Raw genomic sequence first — 26,890 nt, forward strand, 5'->3', positions numbered from 1 at the left:
CCGTCCATGGTATATCGCCAGTTTTGTCGCCAAATATAGCAACCCTGCCCTCCCTTGCCATTCTTATGGCAACCCTAAAACTGCTTTGCGGGGAAGCTATCTCACCGCGCCTGTACATTTCGTAACAATATTTTAAGCGAGAGGCTTGGTCAATAAAATGTCACAATATTTTTACCTCAAGAATGGTGACATGAACTGCAAATTATAGAGGTGACAAATAATTTATACCTTTGCTTGTCTTACAAATTCACTTTTTTTAATTGTTTCTAATAACAAAATAAAATATATTTGCTAAACTAACCATCACCACCATTTGTTTCTGTATAAAATATAATTCAAGAATAACAATAACATTTATTGCATGATTCAGATATTTCAGAACTCCTACTACGCTGAGGACAGCAGCCAGTTCAGTCTAGCCTACGATGTCTCTCGAGTAACTGCGCTTCGTAACACGAAATGAATGATCCCGCCTTACTGCGGATTCTCGCACGATATTCCTACCAGCAAGTTATGCCTACTATAATTGCTCATCACCTCCTATTTCGCCAAAATGGTATCTGAATGCTTCGCATTCAAATTTCCTGAACTTAATGCTAGCACAGAAAAAGTTATGCTTAGTAATTTCACTTGCTATATACAGGGTATGGCAATGGCTCGATACCTACATCTGCGACTGCGTCGCTTCATAGGACAGGGAAAGGAAATTTCATTAGTGGGAGGAGCCAAACGATTTTGTAAGGGAAAGAATGTAACATGACGTGATGAGTAAGATATTAATGAAACATAAAGATATTAGAAATTTGAAAGCATTTGGAAGAGCGAGATTGGAAAATTATTATCATTAAGTAAACAATGGAAATTATTAATCATGTGAAAGTGTTTAAAAGAACCCAGTTGATTAAATGAAGAAGCATTACGGATAACTTTTGAAGATCCCATATTAAAATGTAACTAAGTGACCGTTGTGCTTGGCTAAAAAATTCTTTTTTCCTTTCGAAATTTAATTCATATTCCCTGACAAGAAATTTCAGCGTTTTTTCAATTTAGCCAATATACACCAAACAGCACGATACATATCAAACAATGCTAACTTAACACAATAATTAAAAGCGCGTATGAGATCTTCAAGAATCGAAAACTGAATTTTAATGATAGGCGAAAAAAATAACTTACGTATTGAACTTATGGAGAAGTCGAGAAATTTTGTAATTGATTGTAAATTTAAATAATTATTGGGCACGCCCCAGCTAAACGTCACTGTCGGCTTAGTGTCCTGTTGACTATGGCAGTTAACTGTCCCGTAGCTAAATGCCCTAACGGCGAATTCTGTGTGTCGGCTAAATGTCCTGTCGGCTAAATGTCCTGTCGGCTAACTGTCCGTGTCGGCTAAGTGTCCTTGTCGGCTAAATGTCTTGTCGGATAAGTGTCCGTTTCGACTAAATGTCCTGTCGGTTAAGTGTCCATGTCGGCTAAGTGCCTTTGTCGGCTAAATGTCTTGTCGGTTAATTGTCCCGCCGGCTAAGTGTCCTCGACCGTCATCTTGTATATGTAAAAATTATTCAGTGTCATTCTTTGGTAATTCTGTTTTCCTTTTTAATTCATAAATTCTACCTGTTTCTGGATATATCTTCCTGTTTCTGGATTATAATATGTTTCTTTCAGGAGTCCTTCAACCTTAAAAAAGTACTCTTTTTATTCCAAATTTACTTTTCCCATTTTTTTCCCCATTTTTAGTAGTACTTTCATAATGATCCTTAGTTGCTGTTTTCTTTTTACACGAGGGAAAATGAGCCAACAGTTTCTTACCTATTAAGGGTAAAAATTCTCCAATACGGAAATGTCTTTTTTAGCTTTTGTAATCGGCTTCGTAATAGTTCTGCCTATTTTTTCTCCTATAGTTGGATTTTCAATTACTTCTAAATCTCTTTTGCATACTTTATTTTACTATATTTTATATCATGTTTTTTACAAGCTTTATCAACTCTATTTATTCCAGTATCTCCTCTTTTTAATCTTTTTTCTAGTTTTGTAATTGGATCACAATATTGATATCCTGGTAAATGCATTTTCAGAGGATTTATTTTATCTTGTTACAATCCTACAATATCACCGCCTTTAATTAAACCTATTAAACATTCTGCATTAATTTCTCTAAAAATACAAATATTTTTTTTACAAACCATTTAATAAGGTCAAGAACTTTGCGGTCTAGGACGAAGTCCTAACCCCAAAGTTTTCGACCTTAATAATTGACCTTAATGTCGCCAAAATGAATAATATAATAAAAAATAATAAAAAAACTAAATAATATAATAGTAATAAATAACTATAAATAATAATAATAAAAAACTAAATAATATAATAGTAATGAATAACCTTAATGTCGCCATGCTGGTGACTTCAGGAACAATATTTATAATCATTCAGTTGCATTTGTTTTATATATTTTTCAACCTCTTTTATACATTTCTTCTTCAAAAATTTCTTTGGCTTTATAAGAATTAAGGATTTCTTAAAAAAATCTAAACAATGTCTATATTCTTTTCTTTCTGCTATTTTTATAGTAAAATCAACAACTTCTAATATTCCAGCTGATAAACTTTAAAAGAAGCAAGTGTAACAAATGTAGTTGCTGATAAACCTATACCACTCATAATAACCTTACTTATTGATAAGGAAATGCTTATTTTTTATACGTGTTAGAAGTATGGGTTTCGCTAAAATTTTTCGTTAAATGTATAATCTTTTTTCTAAATATTCTTCCATCTATTTATATAGGATCGAAATTTCTTCGATTTATCATTTTTGGAGTAACTAAATAAAACATAAAAAATAATGTGTTTTTGTTTACACTTTGTAGAGTCCTTAGGAATTTTTGAAGCAGGAGCCTTAAAAAATGAGCAATGCCCTCGCCGGGACTCGAAACTGAACCTCTTGCATGCACGCAGAGTGTGCTACCTTACACCACGAAGGCATGCTCGAAGGAAGGTGAAAATATCTTATACACTCCCCTTTTAAAGGGCGACTGGGGATTAAGGAACTCACTCGCCAAATCCTGGTGGTGACGAATTATTTTCCATCACCTTTTAGTTCGGGCGCAACTATAGAGTCAATAGTTTTTTTTATGCTGGAGATAGGGAAAATGTGCAATGCCCTCGCCGGGACTCGGACCTCTCGAATACACGCCGAGTGTGCTACGTTGCACTACGAAGGCATGCTGGACTGAGGGAGAAAATACCTTAGAACTTCTTATGCAACTTCAAGACCATCTATTTCTCTCATAATTTTTTAATTTCTTTGGTTGAAGCTTAAAAAGTATAAAATGATTACAGTTAATTTCTTATATTTATAAGAGTTGAATAATAAACTTTTGTTTTATATATATAAGGGATATATTTTTGTTTCTACCCATGATAAAAAAATAAATAATATTTTGTAGATTTTCTTCAGGCTCACAGGATTCAATAATGTTACAAATTATGTATATAGATAGATGATTTTAGGGCAGTTATATGTGAAATTATTGTATTTTACTCTATAATGTAACATGAAAAATCTAGAGAGACGAAGCTTGCTGGAAAAGTCAGAATACAAGGGCAAGTGTATTCAACATTGAGTAAATGGCTATCTCGCTAATTTGCCGAGATATCGCCAAGCTGGCAACAGTTTTGAGGACTAACTGTTGCTAAATTTTGGCGAGAAATCGTCAAAAGACCCCCACACTTGGCGACTTTTGGGTTCGGTCCGTGTATCACCATAATAGGTATTGTAATTGACTTCATATGCAACAGTAACCGTACCTATCCTTATATGCCTTCCAGTAATTTCGAGAAGTACTAGATATTTCTCGGGGCTCGATAAAAACTATATACGCCTGGGGAGTATCTGCTGTCAGTTCTGTGTTTGTTGTTTAGTTTAGCGTAAACTCGAAGTACTGAGATATCTCTCGGTTAGCTTCGCTCTTCAGATGCGTTTTGCATTGCATTGTGTTTAACGCTCGTCTAGACGAATAGGAGTGACAAGAAACCGCCCTAAAGTGCTGAAACTGCGGTACTGGAGGCCCTGTACGAAGGAACTACAGAACACCCCAACGCACGGAAAATAAGATCCCCAGCAAGGATGCAAAAAACAAATTAGTGGCAATCTCGCAGAGTGGAGGTTGCCAGCTATTGAGAAGCCACATTTTAAAGCGCTTCAGATTTCTGCAGTGAGTGACGGCTGTAAAGGACCTTCCATCAAGGGATATATCAGTGGAGTTCCTTGCAATACTGGATTGAGCCTTACTGGATTAGCAATACTGGATTGAGTACTTGCAATACTGGTTGATATTATCGATACTGGAGCCAATGTGTCCATCATACGAGATTTGGCTGAACATTTGGAAGGTAAACTCATCATGACGCCATCCTGCGTTACCTTTCAAACAGTGTCAGGGATAAAATCGACATGGATGGAAAATGAAACTTTAACATCCCGTTTAGGAATGCCGCCTACCATCACACGACATATGTAGTAAATAGTGCAGACCGTTGCATACTCGGATTAGACTTTTTACGAAAATAAAACTTTTCCTTGGACCTTGAAAATAACGAACTGCATTTTGTCTCTGAAGACATAATTATCCGTCATTGGAAAGGATCATTACATGAGAATGCTGACATTCTCTCTAGAACACTGACTCTAGAAGACACTTTCCATAAAGCTTTGATGTTGTTCCAGGGTCGAAGGGGACAACGAAACTCAGGAAAGACTAGTTGGAAGACGATGGCAATAAACCCATAATTTATTTATTTAATGGAATCTTCAAACCAGAAACCTACCTGGCAGGATATATCGAGCTAAAGTCTCACAACAAAACAATATTGGGCTCTCTGAGGCTCACTCCCCATTCGAAACGGCGCCTTGTACCGGAAGTTCGAATCGGATAATGGAAAGGCATTTTGATGGCAGCTGATATTTCCAAGATTGCGGATCCCGGACGTCCTTAAAGAACTGCATACAATCATACAGGAGACCACTTCGGAGTCATGATAACTTTCCATCGAGTTCGAGAGCGCTTCTACTGAAGTAATGCAAGCGCGCCTGCAAAAATAATGCCATTAAGGCCATGTTTGTGCGGATGGGAAAGGACTGTACGTCACAAAGGAGGCTTCCGTCCTAGAAATCCAAGCGGAATGATGCCTGTTCGGTGGAAGAATCTGAGCGTAGGACCGTCAGACGTAAATTTATTCGTTGCCACTAAAGAGTTTCATGGACAGGGTAGGTTATTGTTGCTTAGTCACCTTGCATAGGAATGCTAAGATTATTCGTGGGGGGGGGATTAATCTAGACAATAGTATGCCTTCGTGTTTGAATCACTAAATGAGTCCATAGTCACAGTAAAAGTAGAAACGGAGAGTCCAAAGTTCTAGGAAAATACTATTGTGCCTTTGTGGATATTTCCGTGGTATTATTCCTGAGAATAATGCACAATGATCAGACGTTACTAAGCCGTTATGCTGTTATGCATAGCTATCACATAACGTGGTTACTGCACATAGATTATACACATTATCAATGGCCTTTCCATGGGGATACATGCCACAGTTATTAACAAATTAATATGGATAGCCTCAGTAATACTTTAGATTATAACAGATAGTAGAAGACTTACACTGAATATCTAAGTACCGACATGTTTGAACATAGTTGCATATTGTAAGGGCAGTATATAGTGTAACTATACACACATTCGGTATACATAGTATAAGACAGTACATAAGAAAACTTAAACCAAGTATCTAATTACTGACTTCCTATAACATAACACGGTTACTGTACATATATTGCATGCATTATCAATGGCCTTTCCATGGGAAATACCTGACACAGTTATTAGCAAATAAAGTGAGTAGCCTCGGTAATACTTTAGGTTATAACAGAAAATAGAAAACTTAAGCTAAAGTATGAACTTAAGTATCTAAATACAGACATGTTTGAACATAATTGTATAGTATATGAACAATATATAGTATAACAATATACACATTCGGTATGCCTAGAATTAAAAAAGTACATAAGCAGAATATAAGTACTGATGATTGTATGTAATCAGCATTACCAATACTACTACTAAACACGGTATAATGAAAATAATTTTACAAAAATACAATAATAATTTTACAATAGTAAATTACAACGATTGCAGGATGAAAACTGAATGAACTGTGCAGTATATACGCTCATGCAAGTGTATATTAACAGTAGCGTGTACTGCAGTACTGAAATACATTGATTAATTTACTGAGTGCACCTTTATGCCTCATTAAGTGCAATGCCCAATCTTTCCAGTATGATTTTGAAGTCTTGGACAGGTGGTATCTCTTTGAAAACTCGCAGGAGAATGCGTAGTCGTCGGGATTGCCTTGCTGTCCACACTCGCATGTATCACTTTCAGCGATTCCAAAACGGTGCAGATACGTCGGGTATGAGCCGTGGCCAGTGAGGAAGGTAGTTAGCGCTGGTAAAAACGAAGATACAATCTGTGGAAACGAAGAGTACGTCTTCCGGTGGTTGATTCATTCCATCTGGTTTGCCATTTGGAAATTAGCTGTGCATATATAGTCTTCTTGAGGTAGGAATTTGGGCACAATTGTGCATGTTTTGGTAGATAAATACTCATTGCTGCTTCCTTAGCAAGTTCGTCTGCAATTTCGTTATCGATGATGCCAGTGTGCGCTGGAACTCAGCGCAACTGGGGCCTTAAGTCTGGCGAAATTTGAAGCAGTTATTTTTGTATTGCAAAAACGAATGGGTTCCTGTATCTGGTACCGCGAATGGCTTCCAGACTTGAGCTCGAGTCGCTCAAAATGTGTACAGGTGCATTAAAGCGGCTGGAGAGGTTAATCGCCTTTTTAAGGCCATTAACTCTGCTTGGAAGACTGAATTGTTTTGATGCAGCCTTCGTCGCCATTTGTGTATGGGGACGCCATCTTTCATAACACACAGGCCATTTACTGTTCCGGTTTCCGTCCTGGAGCCGTCAGTATATATCGTGATTCCACAAGTAGATGTTATTGAAAATTTTGTGCTAATATTATCCTCGAGATTATTACTTGAAGGGTGGCAAAGATATTTGTGTGTTTTCCCTTCATAATTAATATTCAAATATGTTTTGTTCCATAGAGTCTTATCTTGTCCTAGGCGCAAAACACAGGTGAGTGTACACTCCCGCTCTGCTACTAAGAGGTGGAATGCCAATGAGCACTTGCAGAGCTGTGGTGGGTGTGGTATGGTATCCTTGTCTAATTAGCAGCAGATGAGGTCGCTAAATTGAAACAAGTACTCTTCGTTCATGCTGAGCGAGCGAAAATGCCCAAATACTTGAGCCATAGAAAGCAATCGCACTGCTACTGTGTTGTACCATACTTTGAGCAATTTCGAGGAGACTCCCCATTTTGTTGCAGCCGTTCTCTTCATGTTGTTATTCAGGCCTCCTACTTTGTTTTTGATATATTTTAGATGGGGTACCCAGGACAGCCGTGAATCAATTGCAAGGCCTAAATACCTCATATGGTCGACTATTTTGATTGAGGTCCCCTGTAGTTTAATTACAGGTTTTCTTTTGAGAGGTCTTGCAGCACCTATTAACATGGCCTGCGTTTTGGAAGCTGAAATTTCGATTTTATGAATCCTCGTCCAATTACAGAATAAATCGATGAAATATTGGCCAGTTGACTCCAGTTTCGACTTTCCCTTTATAACAAGGAGAAAATCGTCCGCGTAAGCTATGACGTTGCAGCTTTGTGCGCCGTTAAGTTCTTCGAGTATTGTATTTGCAACTACAGTCCAAAGGATAGGTCCTAAACATGAACCTGAGGACATCCATTAGAAAGCTTCTTTGTAATGACTCCAGAGTCTAGAGGGACTTGGACTGTGCGATCTTGTAGGTAGCTCCGAATTCTATCAATCAAAGTGCCCGGACAGCTCATGGGTGTCAATGACACCTGGCCACCACAGAGAGTCGAAGGCGCCTTGGATACCGAAGCTAATGATTAGCGAGTGTAGATTGTTGGCCCTGTTGGATCGAACCACTGAGATTAGCCGAGAGATGGCATGATCGGTGGATTTCACTCTAAGGAAGCCGAATTGTGCAGGATCCAGTTTATTGGAACTTGATAGAAAGAACTCGAGTCTGCCCAGCACTACTCTTTCCAACAATTTTCCCGAAGCTGGAAGCAAACAGATTGGCCTATAGGATGTAAGTAGCTCTGGATTCTTATCTTTCTAGTGAAACAACACAACTTCTGCCGTTTTAGTACCAAGTGGGAATTGTTTCACTTTCCAACAGCCTTGGACAAAAGTTGTAATAAGGCCAGGCGCTATTTTATTTATCATCTGTATGATAAAGTTGTCGATGCCATCGGGCCGTGGGGCCTTTTTAGGATTTAGATGCTTTATGTAATTTCCCAGTTTCGATTTATTCGGGAGGGGTCTCCAGAGGAGCGGTGGGGAACATAGTTATTAAAATAATTCCTCAATCTAATTTGGCTTGTTGTATCCTCCTCCGTGGAGTCGTCCTTAAGTAGCGTTGAAATAACGAATTGTACTACATCAGATGAAGATTGTGCTGTTGGTAGGATGCCAGCTGGAAGTACAGTTGGTCTGAAGACCTTATCTGATGCTATCTTGTACACTTTACCATACGCATCGATGGTATTTGTGCAGTAGTTCTTCCACGACTGTTCTTTTGCCACGACAGTATGTTATTTTACTCTCCCTGTGCTTTTTTGTATTGTACAAAGAGATTTCGGCGTAATTCAGTCTGTGGTCGATTGTGCCTGTCTGCGAAGGCGACATACTTTGCATATTTCTTTTGCGAGATCGACTGTCCACCCAGGTGCACTTGTGCTTCCTTTGTACATCTTGTATCGAAAGCCCTGGTGGCAGGCTTGAATCACGTATTTATTAGGCGATCATAATAATTGCCTAAATCCACTGTTGTCTGACAATTCTGGAATTCGTTAAGGAGAACTGGGATGTATGGTGAGAAATAGCGATTAAAGGTTACTAGGCCTCCATACGCTGTCTTGAATCTTCTTTTGGAAAGGGTATTAAAAGTAGAGTTCAGGCTAAATGTGATAGCGCGATGATCACTTAAAGTGATGCTATCAAGGACTTTACAATCGTGAATCATAGAGGTAGATCTTGTGGATGCAAGGGTAAGATCTGGCCATCCTTTAGCCCGAAGGATGTCGAATGTTGCCAGAGAGTCTGTAGCATTTAATATCACAAACTTATTGGAGTCTATAAAGTCTATAACCGACGCCAATCTCGCATCCTCTATGACCGACGCCAATCTCGCATGATTAGATATTTCCCCTCTATTGAATCAATGACTATTCAGACTGTGTGTTCTGTAGTTTTCCATAATAAAGGAGAAAGCTTTCTAGTGTAAACTATAGAAGCCAGTTTATTGTTAGATAAGAAGGTTTTACTATTGGAAGGGGATTCTTATAAGGATATTATCTTTGGAAGTGTAAGGTTCCTGAAATAAGCTGATTTCTGCTCCAAGCTCAAGTTGCGTGTGTAACATATGGCATGTAGCAAATTTTGATCTCTGTAGGTTGCATTGCAAAAATCTGAAATATTTGAAACTGTCTTTTAAAGGGGAGTTTAATTCGAAGCTAGGTTTCTTATCTGTTGCTGGAGTACTTTCTTGTACGACGGACATGTTTTAGCGCTTGCCGGGTGATTATACTCCGTGCCTTTTTCGGAATTAGAAGTTGCACAGTTTGTGCACGTCGGTGTTTCCTGACAGTTCTTTGTTGAAGATTCGTGAGATTTTCCGCACTGTACGCAAGATTGCGGGACCTTACATTAGCGACTCTCGTGTCCAAAACCTTGGCAGTTGTAACACCTTGTAATCTTGACGTACTGTCTAAACTGGCAGAAGGTAAATCCAAGGTAAAGACGACCCTCTTTGCCTAGCTTGTTGAAATAGTCTTTGTCCAGTTGAATCACCCAATTATTCCGACTATCGGAGCGATGTTGCGGGATACTTGGATGGATTGTCCCTGGTTTATTTGGTAGCACGTAGGACTCAAAGGTTGAAACAAGATCTTCAGCCGTGAACTTTGGCGGGACACCAAAATCTATTATGGGCTCCCTTAAAGGTTTTGACTCTCTGACCTGATACGTCTCCTTGAGCTCCTGAACCGTTTCTATCGAATTCTTGATTTTTGCTAAATGTTTCTTGGTTTCACAACGTATTAAAAGTTCCTTGGAACGAGTTGGGCGAATCTGTTTAATAAGAATCCCAAGCTTAGCTGGATTAAGGCGAGAGGCCAAGTGCTGTTGAATATGCCTGGGAGAGCTATCTGTGTCTTTGGAGGCAACTATCAGGACGTGGTCAGAAGGTATCTGACGTGGCTTAGCTCTAATCCTCCTTCTTTGAACTAGAGTAAAAGGTGGTTCTCGCTCATCAGATGGGGGTACTAAATGAAACCTTAGTTCAGATACTAAATCGTTTCCTAAAATTGGCACGCAGGGAGAAGCCTCTTTTGTAAGCGATTCAACTCGTCCTTCTAAGTAAGTAATTTGTCCCTGCTGAGAAGCAAGTTTGAGAGCTCGTTCGGCTATTATATTATGGGCGAATACAATTAAGTCGGCTATATTTTTCTGGTCGACTTTGCTTAGTTTGTGTTTGGTTTTATTCGCATCAAGAAACTGAAGAATAGTAGTGTTACGCTTAGTAAATGAGTTCAGAGGGGAAGAAGTAGAATCCAAGGAGGGAATTGAAGCTGGGGGTTGAGGATTGATTGAAGGTGATGGTGGGGCAATGCATGGTACATTTACTGAAGCCATTACAGTAATCCGTTGCGTAAATTCAGTACTTAAGATATAGTGCAGTTGCATAAAATTCAGTGAAGTTTAAGTAGTATTTAATACTCAAAACAATTGACCGTTAGTCCTAGGATGAGGAGTAAGCTGCAAAATTTTAAACATAGAAAATGGCAGAAATCAATTAGTATGGTTGGATAGGTACTATCTAGCACAGCAGAAAATACTTGTTCGTACAACCGCTATTATTTACATATTAAGTACATTAGAAAATACACGAGCAGACCGTAAATTCCGATAGTATTAAAATATAACAAATAATAATTATACACCCGAATAAATAATATGAGAAAGTGCAGTTTACAATGACTTGTATAATTAAGAACTTATTTGAACAATTAGATGACTGTAAAATAAGAAAAGTGAATGCAGTTACATACAGTTCAGTACATTCACGTAAGATTAATACTTGAAATAACTATACGTTATGTAGCAAAATATAGCAGAAATTAAAAGTTCAAATCAAAATTGATAGAAAACGATTAACCTGAAGTGGGAAGGTACTATATGATACTGCAATGAAATGCCTGAACATTCGCCGCTATTATTTTGGTTAAAATAAATAAATAAAGTAGAGATATGAACATTGAATAAAAACAAACAGAACTAGAGTACAACTGTTAATTATATACCAGAAACAATGTTAAGAAAATGTTCTATTGATATTAACTCACGGAAGAAGCACTTTCAAACAGCACTAATAAATTAGGTATCAAACCTCGCATGTATGAGGAACAATGACCAGTTAGGTGACTGAATAATAATAATGAGTACAATTACATACAATTCAGTATAGTTACTTAATATTAGTACTGAAAGCATTTACCCCTTGTATGAAATATTTACTGTAGGATCTTGAATTCAATCCAAGATTGAAAATAATTAATTAACTGAGATGGGAAGCTACTGTCTAATACCGAATAAGATCACTAAACATAAACCGCTCTTACTTCCCCGTTAAACATTTTTAACAATTTACATTCAAGTTACTTTAAAACAATTTTCGGAATTAAACTTACTAACTATGGATTCACACTTTTTGGATAATTCTACTAAAATTAATCTTAGGAGATAATATAATCAATATTTCTTTAGTAAATAAAATAGTAAAGATATACGAGCATTACATAAAAATAGATAGAGCTAGAGTACAACTATTAATTATACACCAGAAATAATATTATGAATGAGTACTAGTGAAATTATCTCGTCAGAATAAGCGTATTTGTATAATGCTAATTAAAAGGCATTTGACATCGCGAGTATGAGATAAGCATAAGAAATAATTACATTAATTTATTATAGGATGATCTATACAGTAGTATACAAAGTACAGTCCTACCTTTGTTGCTAATTTTCGTCTATTCTTCTGTAAATTATGTAATCAAGGATAAATCCGCTTTTAAGTGTAATTAACCAAATGCGCTAAGCACTTAATAAAGCACGGATGTAACACAGTTCTACACAGAATATGAAGTACTACACCGACTTTTAGAATTGTCTGGAAGTGCTGAATCCCATATACAAATCCCCGTTGTTCTAAGTTAATTGGTTGTTGATTAAGCACCTTGTAAATGAAGCTGCAGTTATTAATGTTCCTTCAAAAACCGCAAATTCTCTATGGTGAAATTCTTCTCCCTCGGGGGTGCTTAATGGCAAACCGCACATTGAGTTGATCAATGTTAACGAATTTCGCTTACTGCGCATGCTCAATGGTGTACCGCTGGCGTGGGAGAAAATACTGGCGACTAAACATAAGCAACCCTACACAAGCCTGTTCGCCATGTAGATCTTATCGACTGTTTACAATTGCAACAATCTATTTCACTTACAATAATTTATTTGACCTTTAATTCAGTAATTTAAACTAGATTTAATCCTTAAATTGTTAAAGTATATATGAATGGAACGAATGGTAAATACTCAATTGTTTTTATTACTCAGAAGTATAATCGGCTAATATATCTCGTAATGTTTCCTGTTTTGTAATCCTTTTTAAGAGAAAATTTGGGTAGTTTACAATCAACATTTACACTCCAAGTAATGAAGCAGCTTACACAACCTGACACGTTTTAAAACCTCGAACTATTTACGCCCAAGATAACACAATATCAACCATATATCGTATTTATCTTCTTTTAAAATTGCGCCAAAGTCGTAACTGCGCCAAATTCCCTTTTGGGCATGCGCAGTGAGCGAAATTCGTTTAACATTGATCAACTTAATGTGCGGTTTGCCATTACGCCCCGGGGGTGGGAGGGCAACTCGTAGCCGAATTCTTATCTTCGTAGCTGACGCCAGTCCCCTACTGTATTTCCTGCAGCTTCTACATCCGGTGGGGAGACCACATCTGCTACTGCTCGATTGCGCGTTCGAGCGATCGGGCCTCGTGCAAAATTAATTAAAATGCAATTACTTTATTATATAATTATACGATTGCTTCAAAAATGATATTAAAATAATCCTTGGATGTTTTCACGGCCGATGATGTAAATCCTGTGCCACTCGGAGCAGGAAATCCGCAGGTATGCGCTATCCTTCCTGTCGCTATTGTATACGCAATGCAGTCGCACTCGTAATTGAAAAAAAAATCAATTACAGTGAAACTAATTAAGCAATGCGTTCACAACTTACATTAATATACTAGTCTTAGCATTCACTGTCGATTGACACTACATCCAAGCTGGTAGAACCAGGAGTTACGTATAAAGTAAGGAAAAACACAGAGCACATGAAAATGCGATCTTCACCTTTGACTGCTCCACTCCTCTCCTGGTGGGAAAGGACTGAAGAAACGCAACCGAAGGAAGCTGCAAAGTTACAGTGTAGGACCGCCATTTAAATTCCTGGTCCTTTGACATCCTGGGACCTCTGCCATGAACTTTTGATGATAGCAGTTACATCCGTGCTGTCATTGACTACTTGACAAAGTTACGGCAGCAGAGGTAATGATGGATTTCTGAGTACCTTTTCAGTTTCATTCGGACCAAGGAAGAAATTTTACTTCGGCTGTAAGTAAACAGCTCTGCAAGCGGTGGTGGAGCAAATGCGGTCAAGAGCAGGAGACTGGCGTTAATTACGGAAGGGGAAAGTAAACGGCTGTGTCAGGGATCATAAGGGGAGATATATTTTTTTTAAAAAAGTGTTTTTAGGTCTCATTCAGTATCAGTATATCAATATATCATTAACGTAATTAATGAAAGCTATTCGAAACCAAAATAGGATTTGCATTAGTAAATTATAGTTAAGAATAATAACCCCCATTGTTCTGATTATTACTGGAATAATTTAAAGATTAAATCCGATAGTATCTTAAGATGTTTTTGCAGTTGGAAGAACAAGAATATAACTCATTTTGATTCACCTTTCTTTTCTTTATGAATGACGACTATCTGTTTGCCATACACGGGATCAAATAGGGAATAAGTGTTTAATCCGTAAGATTATAAGTATTGATTAACATTTCCTATAACTACTTCTAATTGAGGCTTTCTAAGAGCAACCCCCTTAATTTTGACTCGCAGCTTTTAATTTTAGATTAAAATATGAGCATAGAATCTACCTTTAAACAATGGGATTTTTTTTAAACACTGTGGCATGAGAGTGCCTAGTAATAATAGTTTTAGCGTCGCTAAGAATCATTTTCTGGATTCTCATATTGATTTTTTTCCAAAAAATATTAAAAGCTGCAATTGACGAGTATGAGCAATGAATAATACATACATATATAACGTAAGCATACCATAAAGAAAAATGAACCCCCAACAAAAGCTGATCGACTGCTATTGAACTCTAAAGAGGGGTTTATCAGAGAGAAAATGGCTCTTAAAATCAATTAAAATTCCATTTAATTGATTTTAATTATTTATTTACTGTATCGATTTATTACTTATTGTAATGGATTGGAATATTTGAATATGAATTAGCTGAATATTTAAGAAAAATATTATGACTGCGAGAATAGGAAAAAAAAACATTTCTTGAATATTTACTTTCTTATAGAATGCAGATAAATTCATTTTTACTCAACGAAAATCAAAATTTAGTAGCTAATTAATCTGTCCTGTATCGAGCACTTTAGTTCAGTGATCCGTATTAATGTGCGTTTTTTTTTTAAAAATTTAAATGCTTCAAGAATAATTAGAAAAGGGCATAATTCTATTCTTACCCTTAAATTCTTCAATAAAAAAACTGCATTTTCAGCTATAACCAAGTGATATAATTTTTTAAATATAATTCAAAGCATGAAAAATAAGGTACATAAACAGCTTGGAAATGGAACCAGCATTGAGATTCTCTTTAACAAATATGGTGAAGCTTAACAAAAAGTCTACGAAGTGAAGTAATTCCGTAGAATAGTTTCTAACTCTTTATGATTAAATTGCACTCAATTATACTTTATAAACGACATGTAAATACTATTTAATGTATATGTGTGGATGTGTGTGTGGCTCACTAGCGGCTGAGCTGTAAAGTCGTTGAACTCTGGCAGGTCGATCAGGGGTTCGAATCCGGATCGACGGGGATGGCTGTATTGGCGATTTCGAGGTTTTCCCCACGTGTAACGTGCATAAGAGTCAGTTTTGCTTAAAAAGTTCTCCACCAGGCACCCTTACCCTTAGGCAAATAACCGTCGAATGCTTTGCTATAATCAAACAAACCAGACCAAACAATAGATATATAAATAAGTAGCTTAAAAAACTGCTATATTTTATGTATACTTATCAAGTAGTATTTCAATATATATAATGATTAAAAGAAAGGGAAAGTCGGATCCTAACTGACTGTATATAATGTAATCCCTATGAAGGCCCTAACAATTCTTTCTCACTTAAAAGTCGTAACCCAAAAAGAGAATAAATTAAACTTCAGATACGTATACAATACCTGAATCTAATACAAAAAATACAAAATATAAAAATAAATTATATATGTACGAAACCTAACTAACTATTTATATTGATATTACGTAAATATACGTATGGTAATGAACATTGTATAATAAAGATATTTTATACCTTGTTCTATATTTGGTTCCATTTATATATACCTATACATAGATATATATAATTTAAGGATTTCCATTTAAGGATTATAGTAGTAGTTAATACTACTACATATAAAACACAAAAGTGCATCAATAATGTATTTTTCAGTATTAACTTCATTCTTAAGAATTTTATGCAGTCTAGTTTGCGTTATTTTATTCATAAGTCTCAAATTAAAAACAATTTAATGTTTATATGTCATTAGAAAATTAACCAAAAAGCAGCGACCATAATGTAATTGAAAAACAGTCCCTTTTAGACGTGAAAAGGTTGAAGGCTATTGGGGTTAAGACTATTTTCTCAGATACTCAGCTACTTCGCATACATAGAACATAGCATTCAAAATGAAAAATTCAATATTTACTTCAAATTCATTGATGTAACAAATAGTCTTTTTACTCCTACTTTAAAAAAAGATGTTATTTGCCTTACAGTTTATAGTTCAGTAATACATTTTCATCGTACAAAATTGCATTCATTCTAAGAATTCAATTTGTATTTTCCTCTGTATAAAAATTGAATGTAGAGAAGTTAGATGTTTAAACGACCCCCACATTTTCTGAAGACCATGAGCAAGATTATCCCCTACTTTTCAGCCCCCCTTGTGAAAAAAAGGTATTCTAAATTTACGACCTGACTGCATATGGGGGTATTTCCTGCAAGCTACTCCGCATTGACAAAACCCAAGCAATACCTTTGCATCCCCTGTCAGACGTCAGAGGATTAGAGAGGTTTAATCGGACCATCCTTAATAACCTCTCGCTAGTGGTTTCCAAAAACCAACAGAACTGGGACAAGAACATAGCCTTTTTTTACAGGCCTTTCGCAGTTCTGTCCTCGAAACTACCGGTTGTTCCCCATTCCGGATGCTCTTCGGTCGTGACGTTCGTCTACCTTGTGATCTCTTGTTTGGTCTCCCTCCTGATGCGTCCCCATCGCTTGAGTACATCCAAGATCTCCAAGCACTGTTTGAAGTGATGCAGAATTTTCCACGGGAGCGAGTCAACTTGGCGACGGTGAAGATGAAGACCCGATACGACACGAGAGCTACAGGATATCGTTTCAGTGAAGGAGATAGGGTTTGGTTGTGGAATCTGATTCGACGGAAAGGATTCTCTCCTAAACTAGTCACCTTGGAATGGTCCTTACACAGTCCCAAACAGGCTGAACGACGTCGTAGTTCGGATCCGTAAGTCATGAAATTATAAGCCTAAAGTCGTTTATTACAATAGGCTAGCTCCTTTCTATGACCATAGTACGTAGTTCCCCATAGTGTATAAATGTAAATAGCGTATCCTATGATCTGGTGCTATTTATAAATTTATGCATTAATTTATTGATTTATTATTTGATTCGTTTCATGTTATCTACTGAAATCATTATTTTAGCAATGCATTGATTTTCCATAGTTGTAAATATGGCTTCCTGTCAGGGACTGTACTGTCCGGGACGCGTAGTGCTTGGAAGGCGGCAATGCTACGAATTTTATACTTAGGTAGAATATTTAGGTGCAATTATATGTGAAATTGTTGTATTTTTCTGTATAATGTAACAAGAAAAATATAGAGAGACGAAGCTTTCCAGAAAATTAAGAATACAGAGGCAAATCTGTTTAACATTAAGTAAGTGGCTATCTCTCTAATTTGGCGAGATATCGCCAAGATGGCAACGGTATTGGCAGCTAATTTTGTAGCCAAATTTGGTGAGAAATCGCCCATAGACGCCAAACATGGCGACTTTAGAGTCCGCTAACTGTATCACTGTAATAGGTTTTGTAAATGAATAACTGTAATTGATTTCGTACACAACCTTAACCGTACCTGGCCACATATGCCTTCCAGTAACTTTGAGAAGTGCTACTCGGAGGCCGGGTAAAAGCTATATAAGGCCGGAGAGAGCATCTGCTCTCAGTTGTGAGTTATTAGTTCACCATGAGTTCGGAGTACTGAGATATGTATCTCCGGGTTAGCTTCACTCTTTAGAGGAGTTTTGCATTGCATTGTGTTGAACGTTCCTCCTAGTTAGAAGAGTAAATACTTTGTACTGTGTGATACTGTGATGAGTGGTAGGACTGTTTTTGTGGCAATTTTCAGAATTCTCTAGTGTTTCTTTTATACAATAGGGTTTTTAACACTATCATTGGACCTGTGTGAATTCAATCTATTACGAACCCGTATGCATGGAACAATAATAATTCAATTTTGAAATGATGGATCTCATTCATCTAGAGTAATAAAATAATTAAATCCGAGGTAAATTTTACTTCTTCTTTTTTAAATTTATCATATAATTTTTTCTTATTTTTCGCTGAAAAATTTATAATCCCTTCTTTTTCTATATCTTCAGACATAATCTTTCTATATCTTCGCACGTACTAGAGCTGGGCTGCAGTAGTCTCTGGAGTAATTTTAGTCCGGGTTACACCTACTATACAGGGTTGGAGTAGTCCTTAGGCAAAATAAACACATAATTAAGACGTCAAAGAAGAAGGGAACCACAAAAAGGTCTTTAGGAAAAGGAAGGAAAAGGTGCACCACAAAAATTTACTGTTGCCGGCTTTACTATGGAATATGTGGTGCAAATAAACGAAGATCGAGAGAGAAGGGATGGGAAAAAACAGCTATAAGTAGTATATGAAAGGGCACCGAAATCTTTGAAGTGCATGGGGCCTTTTAAAGCTCTTAATCCGGCCCTGTTACTATTGCTCTTAAATAAATTTTAAAAAAAGAAAAAAAAAATTCTGCAAGCTTTCAGATTTTATATTAAGTTGAAAGGTGCTTTTTTTTTTAACGTTTTGTATGTTACCTTTATTTATTAATTATATTCTTCACACTCAGACCTTAAAATTCAACTGAATAGCAATATCACAAAATATTTAAAAGAGCATATCATTAGAATTTCCAATACACAATCTCGAGCTCTGAAAATAATTCTTTCCCCCCCCTCGTCCAATGTTGCCATTGCTCGCTTTGAAATCATTGAATTTCTTAATTAAGAACTCAAATGCTTTACAAAATATGAGGAGACGTACGTTATTCAAACTTTGATGGCTCTAGGTACCGTTTTATCACAATACGAGAAACATACATAGATTTATGTATGTATTATTTATCACAATGCGAGAAACATACATACATACATTTTAATTTCTCTAAATATAATACAGAGTTCTAATATTTGGTGGCAGCAATTTAAAAAGTGTGTAGGGTTTATATTTATTTTAACTAACATTTATTTTAAGTTTAAACTATCTTTCCTGTCAATCCTTACTTTCCCCTGGAACTGCCAATGCCAGAATATGTAAATTTGAGTAGAACGCGCAAGCATTCAAATTATCCGCGGAAGTAGTATGATTTAAATAGAAGGAAACAAGTTCGGTGAGAGAGAGTTATTCTTACTTAGCGAGCGCGGAGGTAGTTATAGAGATTTGAAAAACCCCGCGTTGCGGCCTATGTGCTTGGCGGGAAGTAGTTGCAATTGTTCCAGTGAGCTTCAAGTCTGCTGAATTAGCAGCCGTATTGTAAAACGCGGTGAGTTAGTTATTTGAGAGAGCCTCGTAGTTAGAATATTGTCTTTAATTTCTTTTCAGGTTTTTATTTTTATTTTGACTGCCGAGTTGGCACCGTTTGTAAGCGTCAAGAGAACGCAATTGTAAATTAGTACGTTGAATAAAAAGGGACTTAAACCCTTTATAAGACTCTGTGGTTTATACAAGCTTTCACAGTCACCTCTTGGTTGCGTGCTAGTTAGAGGCGCGCAACGTTATATTGGCGCCCGAACACTTATCGAACTGAAATGGCCGAAAACTGGATGGAAGCCGCTGGACAACACCAAGAAATGACAACGCAGTTAGAAGGATTTGGATACCTGGTCCAGACTTTGAGAGCATCAATCAAGCCAAACGTCTATTTCGACGGAAAAAATTCGGTGTCCGTATTTTTAGAAGGTATAGAAAACCACTTTCAGCTCTATCCTGTGCCCGAAAGACAAAAAGTTGCTATCGCCACATCAGCACTAAGAGGACAGGCCGCGCTATGGTGGAAAAATATAGGCAAATTTCTTCTAGGTGAATTTGGAAGCCCGACGTATACTTTTGAAAATTTCAAAAAATCGTTAGTAAAGGCCTTCCCCATAGTGAAAGATCGCGCACGGCTGGAAGCCGAGCTATATAGTTTCTATCAACGGGATACAGCACAATTGACGGACTTTATTTTACGAAAAATCAAGCTAACGGATATGTTGTATGGGAAAAAACCCGATGCGGAGATTATTGAAATAATATTACCAAGATTGTTACCCGCTGTCCAAGACTACTTTGAAATTAGAAACCCAACCACATTGCAGGAACTTTTCGAATTGGCGGTGAAGTTTCAAAATCGCAGAATCGCGGAAAGAGCGAGAGGGGAAACATATTCTCAAAGTACCAGAAGGAAGGAGGAAACAAGAAATGGAAATCGCTCATATGGGGGAAAGAACTATCAAGCTAACGCATCGAAACTTGAAGGGCAAGGCCCAAAAAGAAAATTTGAAAATAAGCATCCGCGTACCCAGAAGACACAGATTGAAAGGAAAGCTTTAAACGACTAGAGGGGCCTGTGAAAGGGAGGGTCCAGACCCCGGAAGTTTTAGAAAAACCCTCAAATAGACATCTAAATACAGTCATCGTAAAAAACTCACAGCTACCAATTATACAAGTCCTGGTTGGCGATGTACCAGTAGAAGCCCTCATCGATACAGGGGCAGAAGGCAATTTCATGAGTGAAAAGTTCTTCAAAAAGAATTTTTATAGGATACGACTCTTTAAAACCAGAAATACGGAAATTATAGCGGCGCAAGGAAAAACATGTCACTGCATCGGGAAAGTAGCATTAAACGTACAGGTAAAAGAGGAAAATCTCAAAGTATTAATTTTTGTGGTGAAACACCTCCAACACTCTCTTATTTTAGGTATGGACTTTTTAAGGGCCGCGAGGGCCAAATTAAATTTTCAAGATAGTTCCGTGGTGCTGGAGATGGACCAGAGGGTGGTGGAACCGGTGGAGACACCTGAATTGGACCTTAGCCATTTGAATGACCAGGAAAGTAAAGCAATACAGCAAGTGGTGAGTAATTTTTCTCATTTGTTTTCAGAAAAGCCGGGAAACTGTCAGATTGTAACTCACAAGATTCAATTAAATGCCGAAAAACCTTGTAGGACTAAACCTTACCGCTATGACAAACAAAAAGACGTAATCATCGAAGAACATATTCAGGAGATGTTAAAGAATAAAATAATAACGCCCATAAATAGTGAATACGCGAGTCCAGTCGTACTATGTAGGAAAAAGAACGAGTTTCCTCCTTCGGATAAAAGGGCTTGGAGGTTTGCTATCGATTATAGAAAACTAAATAGCATAACTAAATTCCCAGTTTACCCTTTGCCGGTTATAGACGAGATCATTAGACAGATCAAATCGACGAGATATATGTCTACTTTGGACTTAACGTCTGGCTACTATCAAATAGCTATGAGACCCGAAGATATACATAAAACCGCGTTTATAACAAAATCGGGCACTTATGCATTTTTACGCATGCCTTTTGGGTTGTGTGGGGCCCCGTCAACATTCCAGAGAGCTATGGACATTGTTCTAAAGCCTGTCCTAGGAAAATCAACTTTAATTTATCTAGATGATATAATTATAACGAGTAGTACGTTGGAACAACACATTAGTGATCTCGAACAAGTTTTTAAATTATTAAAAGAGGCCGGTCTTACAATTAACGCCTCAAAATGCAAGTTCGCAACTAAAGAACTTAAATATCTCGGTTATAAAATTTCGAAAAAGGGTATAGAAACGCAAGATTCAAAAATAAAAGCTATTAAGAATTTCCCACCGCCCAACACCGCCAAGAAACTTTCGTCTTTCCTTGGACTATGTTCTTACTATCGATCTTTCATAAAAGATTTCGCTAATATTGTTGAACCACTCTTAGTAATCAAAAGAAAAAAGAGTAAATTTACGTGGACAGCGGAAGCTAACACGGCTTTTGAAAGATTAAAAGAAGCGCTTATTAATGCCCCTGTTTTAAAATTCCCTGAGGGGGACGAAAACCTGGAAATTGCGGCAGATGCATCAGACTATGCGGTGGGTGCGGTTCTTATGCAAAATAACCATCCGCTGGCATTTTTTAGTAAAACATTGAATCAAACACAAAGGAATTATACAGCTACAGAAAGAGAAACATTAGCCGTATTAATGGCTGTACACAAATTTCGAGTTTATTTCGGCAAATCGCCAGTAACAGTCTTTTCGGATCATGCGGCTGTTGGTAGACTTTACTCGGGAAAAAACCTAACGCCCAGGTTAATAAGATGGGCTTTAAAACTCCAAGAATATAATATCACAATAAAATATAAACCGGGTAAGGAAAACAATGTAGCTGACGCACTTTCTCGTATAAAACTGGACGAGGAAGGTAATGAACTTAAATGCGCTGTGTTGACTTCAAAAATTTTAGATTCTAGAGATACGGTTATTACTGAACTGAAAGCTGATCCTGAATTTGGAAATATCTATGCTTATTTGAAAGACCCCGAAGGCTTTGAGCATACAGATATCGATGCGATAAGAAATAGAGTAAAAAACTATGAAATAATAGATAATTTATTATTCTATACGAAAACAACGAACGAAAATCTTGAGTATAAGCCAGTCATCCCAGCCTCGCTTCGATTAAGCATTTTGAGGGAGTTGCACGAAAAAAAAACAGCGGGCCACCTCGGGGTCAGAAAGACTTTAAAAAGGGTACGCGAGGCGGTATATTTCCCGCAATTATACAAAATAGTAACGGCGTATGTCAGGTCCTGCAATCAATGTCAGTTAATAAATGATATTAATTACAGCCCGGCCGGGTACTTAAATAGCATTCGCGCTACATTTCCGAATGAAATTTTAGGCATAGATCTCCTTGGTCCCTTCCCCCAGAGCGAGTTAAATAAAAATCGTTTTCTTTTAGTAATAGTAGATCATTTTTCAAAATGGATAGAAATTGTTCCACTTAAACGCGCGTCAGCCAAAACAGTCGCAGATGCATTCTTACACAGATACATTTTAAAATACGGTGCACCGATAAAAGTCATTAGCGATAACGGAAAACAATTCATTAGTCAAATATTTGAAAACATATGCAATGGACTTGGCATACGCCATATCAAAATGGTTCCGTATAGACCACAAGCTAACATAGCAGAAAGAGTTAATAAAAATATAGTAAAAATAATTCGCAGTTACGTTAGCACACATCACAAGCGCTGGGATGGCTACATAAATGAATTAGCTTATGCTTTAAGAACGGCACATCATGATACTACGGGAAAAACTCCACCAGAATTATTTTTAGGCAGAAAGTTAATTACGCCTTTAGATAAATTATTCTTTGTGCAACAAAGAGAGCAGGAATTCAAACAAAAGGACGTGCAAAAACTAATTGATCAGGCGCTTAAAACCTCGGATACGGCAAGAAATAGGCAGAAAATTTATTACGATAAAAAACGCCGTGAAGCAGATTTTAAAGTTGGTGATAAAGTATTGAAACGGAAATTTTCTTCATCAAGTGCCCCAGACAATTTTATGGCAAAGCTAGCTCCAAAGTTTGAAGGCCCCTATGTAATTCAGGAAATCAAAGGAGTAGTTTTATATCTTAAAAACGAGAGAGGGGAAATCTGTAAAGCAAGTCCCGACCAGGTGAAAAAATACTATAATCCCAATGATTTTGAAATCCTTAAAAGTTTCTTGCAGGACTCAAGTCTAAACGAAATAGAAGGGCCAGAGACTGCAACAACTATTCCACCACCCAAGAAACGGAGAACTGAAGAGAGACCTAGCACTTCTACAACCCGGACGTCGGTATCAAAAAGAAAAAATGATTATCAAACTCCGGCGTTTAAGAAAAACAAAAGTACAGATGAACCGGGTAAAGAAACCGTGGTAAAAAGAAAAACACCACCTACAAAGGATGGCAGGAGGAATTACACATCAAGAAGAACGCGCACACGGCCACAGAGTCAGGTGCCAGCAAGGCCGCCGTTCCGGAAACTGAAACGCCAACAGGAAGCACAGAAGTACGAGGAACAGAAGAAATTCAAGGACTCCAGACCGGAGGACGTCAAGACCAGCCGTCCCAGGCAGAAACGCAAAAGCCAACAACCAGACGATTACTCCGTCAAGAGGCCAGCATGTAGAGGACGCAAAAGAAAGATCAACGGGGACGACAATTGGAGATCAACAAGGAGAAGATTGACATCCATGACACCTCTAACTTGGGATCAATTTTGTCAAAAACGGATGACGGAGTTTCAAGCATCGAAAACTCAAAGATAAGTTAAAACCTTCTATAAATATTTTTCTCTTTTGTTCCGAAATGTTATGCATAAGTACGAAGTTCTATGTTTTGACGAAAGTCAATATGTCTCGGTTGAGACTTAGTTTTGTTTTACTTTATTTAGCTAAGGCAAAAGTATTATTTTCTTTAAGTGTAAAAGCTAAAAACAAGCATTTTCTGTTGGTCGAAAGACTAATTCTGTTATGTTAAAGCCAAAATTTGGCCGGAGATAAAAATAACTTCGTATTCTTGTATGTACTAATAAGAATTTTAGTTTCAGTGCCGCCAGCTTGGCGAAGGATGAGTAAAGTAAAAATTTATTTTCTCTTATTCATTTTATGGTAAATTGTAAAAAGCAGATGTATTAAACTTTTGTAAATGTATGTAAATACTTGCATGTTATGTAAAAGTAGAATTTAGTCTAGAAGCATAAAATTGTAGATGCTAAAAGTGAATGCTTAAAAGCAATGAAGTCAAAATTTAAGTATTAAACTGTAAAGTCATGCTTTAGAGCGAAAGCCTGCATGTTTAAAGATGAATGAGGGGGAAGTTAGAATGAATGTGTTTTGTAGGGTTCTCCACCTACATTTGAATTTTTAAGAATATTAAAGTAGCTCATTGAGTTGTAGAATGTCGAGTAAGGTGTGTCTACTTGGTTGTTGAATTCTAACAAATCATGGTGGTTAGGGGAAGTGTTGTAAGACTAAAACACGAATATTCCCGTTTGACACCACACACGGTGGAGAGCCAGGGTAAAGTTAAATTAATGCTTGAAAAATTGAATGAATGTGAAATAAGCAATAACTAAGAAAAACGAAACGTTAAAAACAAAAATTTATTGTGTCAAGAAAGTGTAAATTATAATGTATGTAGAAAGATACTGATACTTATTCCTTCCAGATGCTGGAAGGAAAGACCAAGATTGATTGATGAAGTCCAGCAAAAGTTGCTGTAAGAAGAAACCTTTGTAAAGAGTAACAGAATTTTAATTGTTACATAAGATTATTTTTGTGTAAACGAGGCTTTCGCCAGTTAGTTCAGAATTAGATAAACTTACAACAGGTCGTTTGTAGGACCTGCTTCCAAGTTTTCCAAATTCTGGCAGCGGCAAATGTAGGGTTTATATTTATTTTAACTAACATTTATTTTAAGTTTAAACTATCTTTCCTGTCAATCCTTACTTTCCCCTGGAACTGCCAATGCCAGAATATGTAAATTTGAGTAGAACGCGCAAGCATTCAAATTATCCGCGGAAGTAGTATGATTTAAATAGAAGGAAACAAGTTCGGTGAGAGAGAGTTATTCTTACTTAGCGAGCGCGGAGGTAGTTATAGAGATTTGAAAAACCCCGCGTTGCGGCCTATGTGCTTGGCGGGAAGTAGTTGCAATTGTTCCAGTGAGCTTCAAGTCTGCTGAATTAGCAGCCGTATTGTAAAACGCGGTGAGTTAGTTATTTGAGAGAGCCTCGTAGTTAGAATATTGTCTTTAATTTCTTTTCAGGTTTTTATTTTTATTTTGACTGCCGAGTTGGCACCGTTTGTAAGCGTCAAGAGAACGCAATTGTAAATTAGTACGTTGAATAAAAAGGGACTTAAACCCTTTATAAGACTCTGTGGTTTATACAAGCTTTCACAGTCACCTCTTGGTTGCGTGCTAGTTAGAGGCGCGCAACGTTATAAGTGATTCGCTGTTTATAGTGAATCAAGGCAAAATGCCAGAACGAAATTAATAGCCCTTCTGGGCAAATTTCCGCTTTGGGCTATTAATATGTATTACATTGAACTTAAGAGTCTTATTTCTGATGTCATGTTAACCGCTTTTAAAAGCCTTATAAATGTGCAGAATTTAGGCGAAATTTACAGGTTCTCTAAGGTTATGCGCTTTAGCATGCCAGGATATAAATAACTCTTTGTCCCAAGAAACACCAACTTATTATATGTCATTAGCAGAGTGTTGCTGTGAAATTTAGGTGCTATTAATGAATTTACATTAGTTTTTAAAATCTAACTTGTGGTGTTGCGTAGCCCCAACTTGCCCGCAACAATAGTAGTGACTGCTATGAACTGGAAAGTACACAAACTCTTAAGAAGGGTTTAACTCCCTTTTTATTCCACTTTAGAAGTTACAGATGCGTTCACTTGACGCTCACAAACTACGCCGACCCGGCGGTTAAATAAAAATAAGAAAGTACAATTAAAAATGAATAATAACAAGTCACTACCTACGAGGCTCTCTAAACGTAACTAACTTAACCGCGTTCTAAGATACAGCTGAGATTTCAGCAAACTTTCTGAATAAAAAGTTGAAAGATTCAACTAACTGCCGAAGCAAGCACACAGGCCGAAACGCGCGGTTCTTAAATTTCTCCCTAGCAACCTTCATGCTCGTGAATCAAGAAAGCACACCTACAAACTCGTTTCCCTTCTATTTAACTTAAATTACTTCTGCTGAAAATTTGAATACTTTGCGCGTTCTACTAAAATTTACATACTCTGGCATTGGCAATTCCAGGGGAAAGTAAAGGCTTGACAGGAAAGATAGCTTAAACTTAAAATAAATGTTAGTTAAAATAAATATAAACCCTACAAACTTAT

General features: G+C 37.1%; 1 protein-coding gene across 5 annotated transcripts in view; it reads right to left on the reverse strand.

Moving 5' to 3' along the window:
* Positions 1 to 26,890, reverse strand: part of LOC118199442 (alpha-(1,6)-fucosyltransferase-like) — a 223,312-nt gene that overhangs the window by 28,971 nt on the left and 167,451 nt on the right. The window lies entirely within an intron of this gene.

This window comes from Stegodyphus dumicola, chromosome X2, assembly GCF_044657685.1.
Source record: "Stegodyphus dumicola isolate Sdum_Otavi_A_Nest chromosome X2, ASM4465768v1".
Classification (NCBI taxonomy): domain Eukaryota; kingdom Metazoa; phylum Arthropoda; class Arachnida; order Araneae; family Eresidae; genus Stegodyphus; species Stegodyphus dumicola.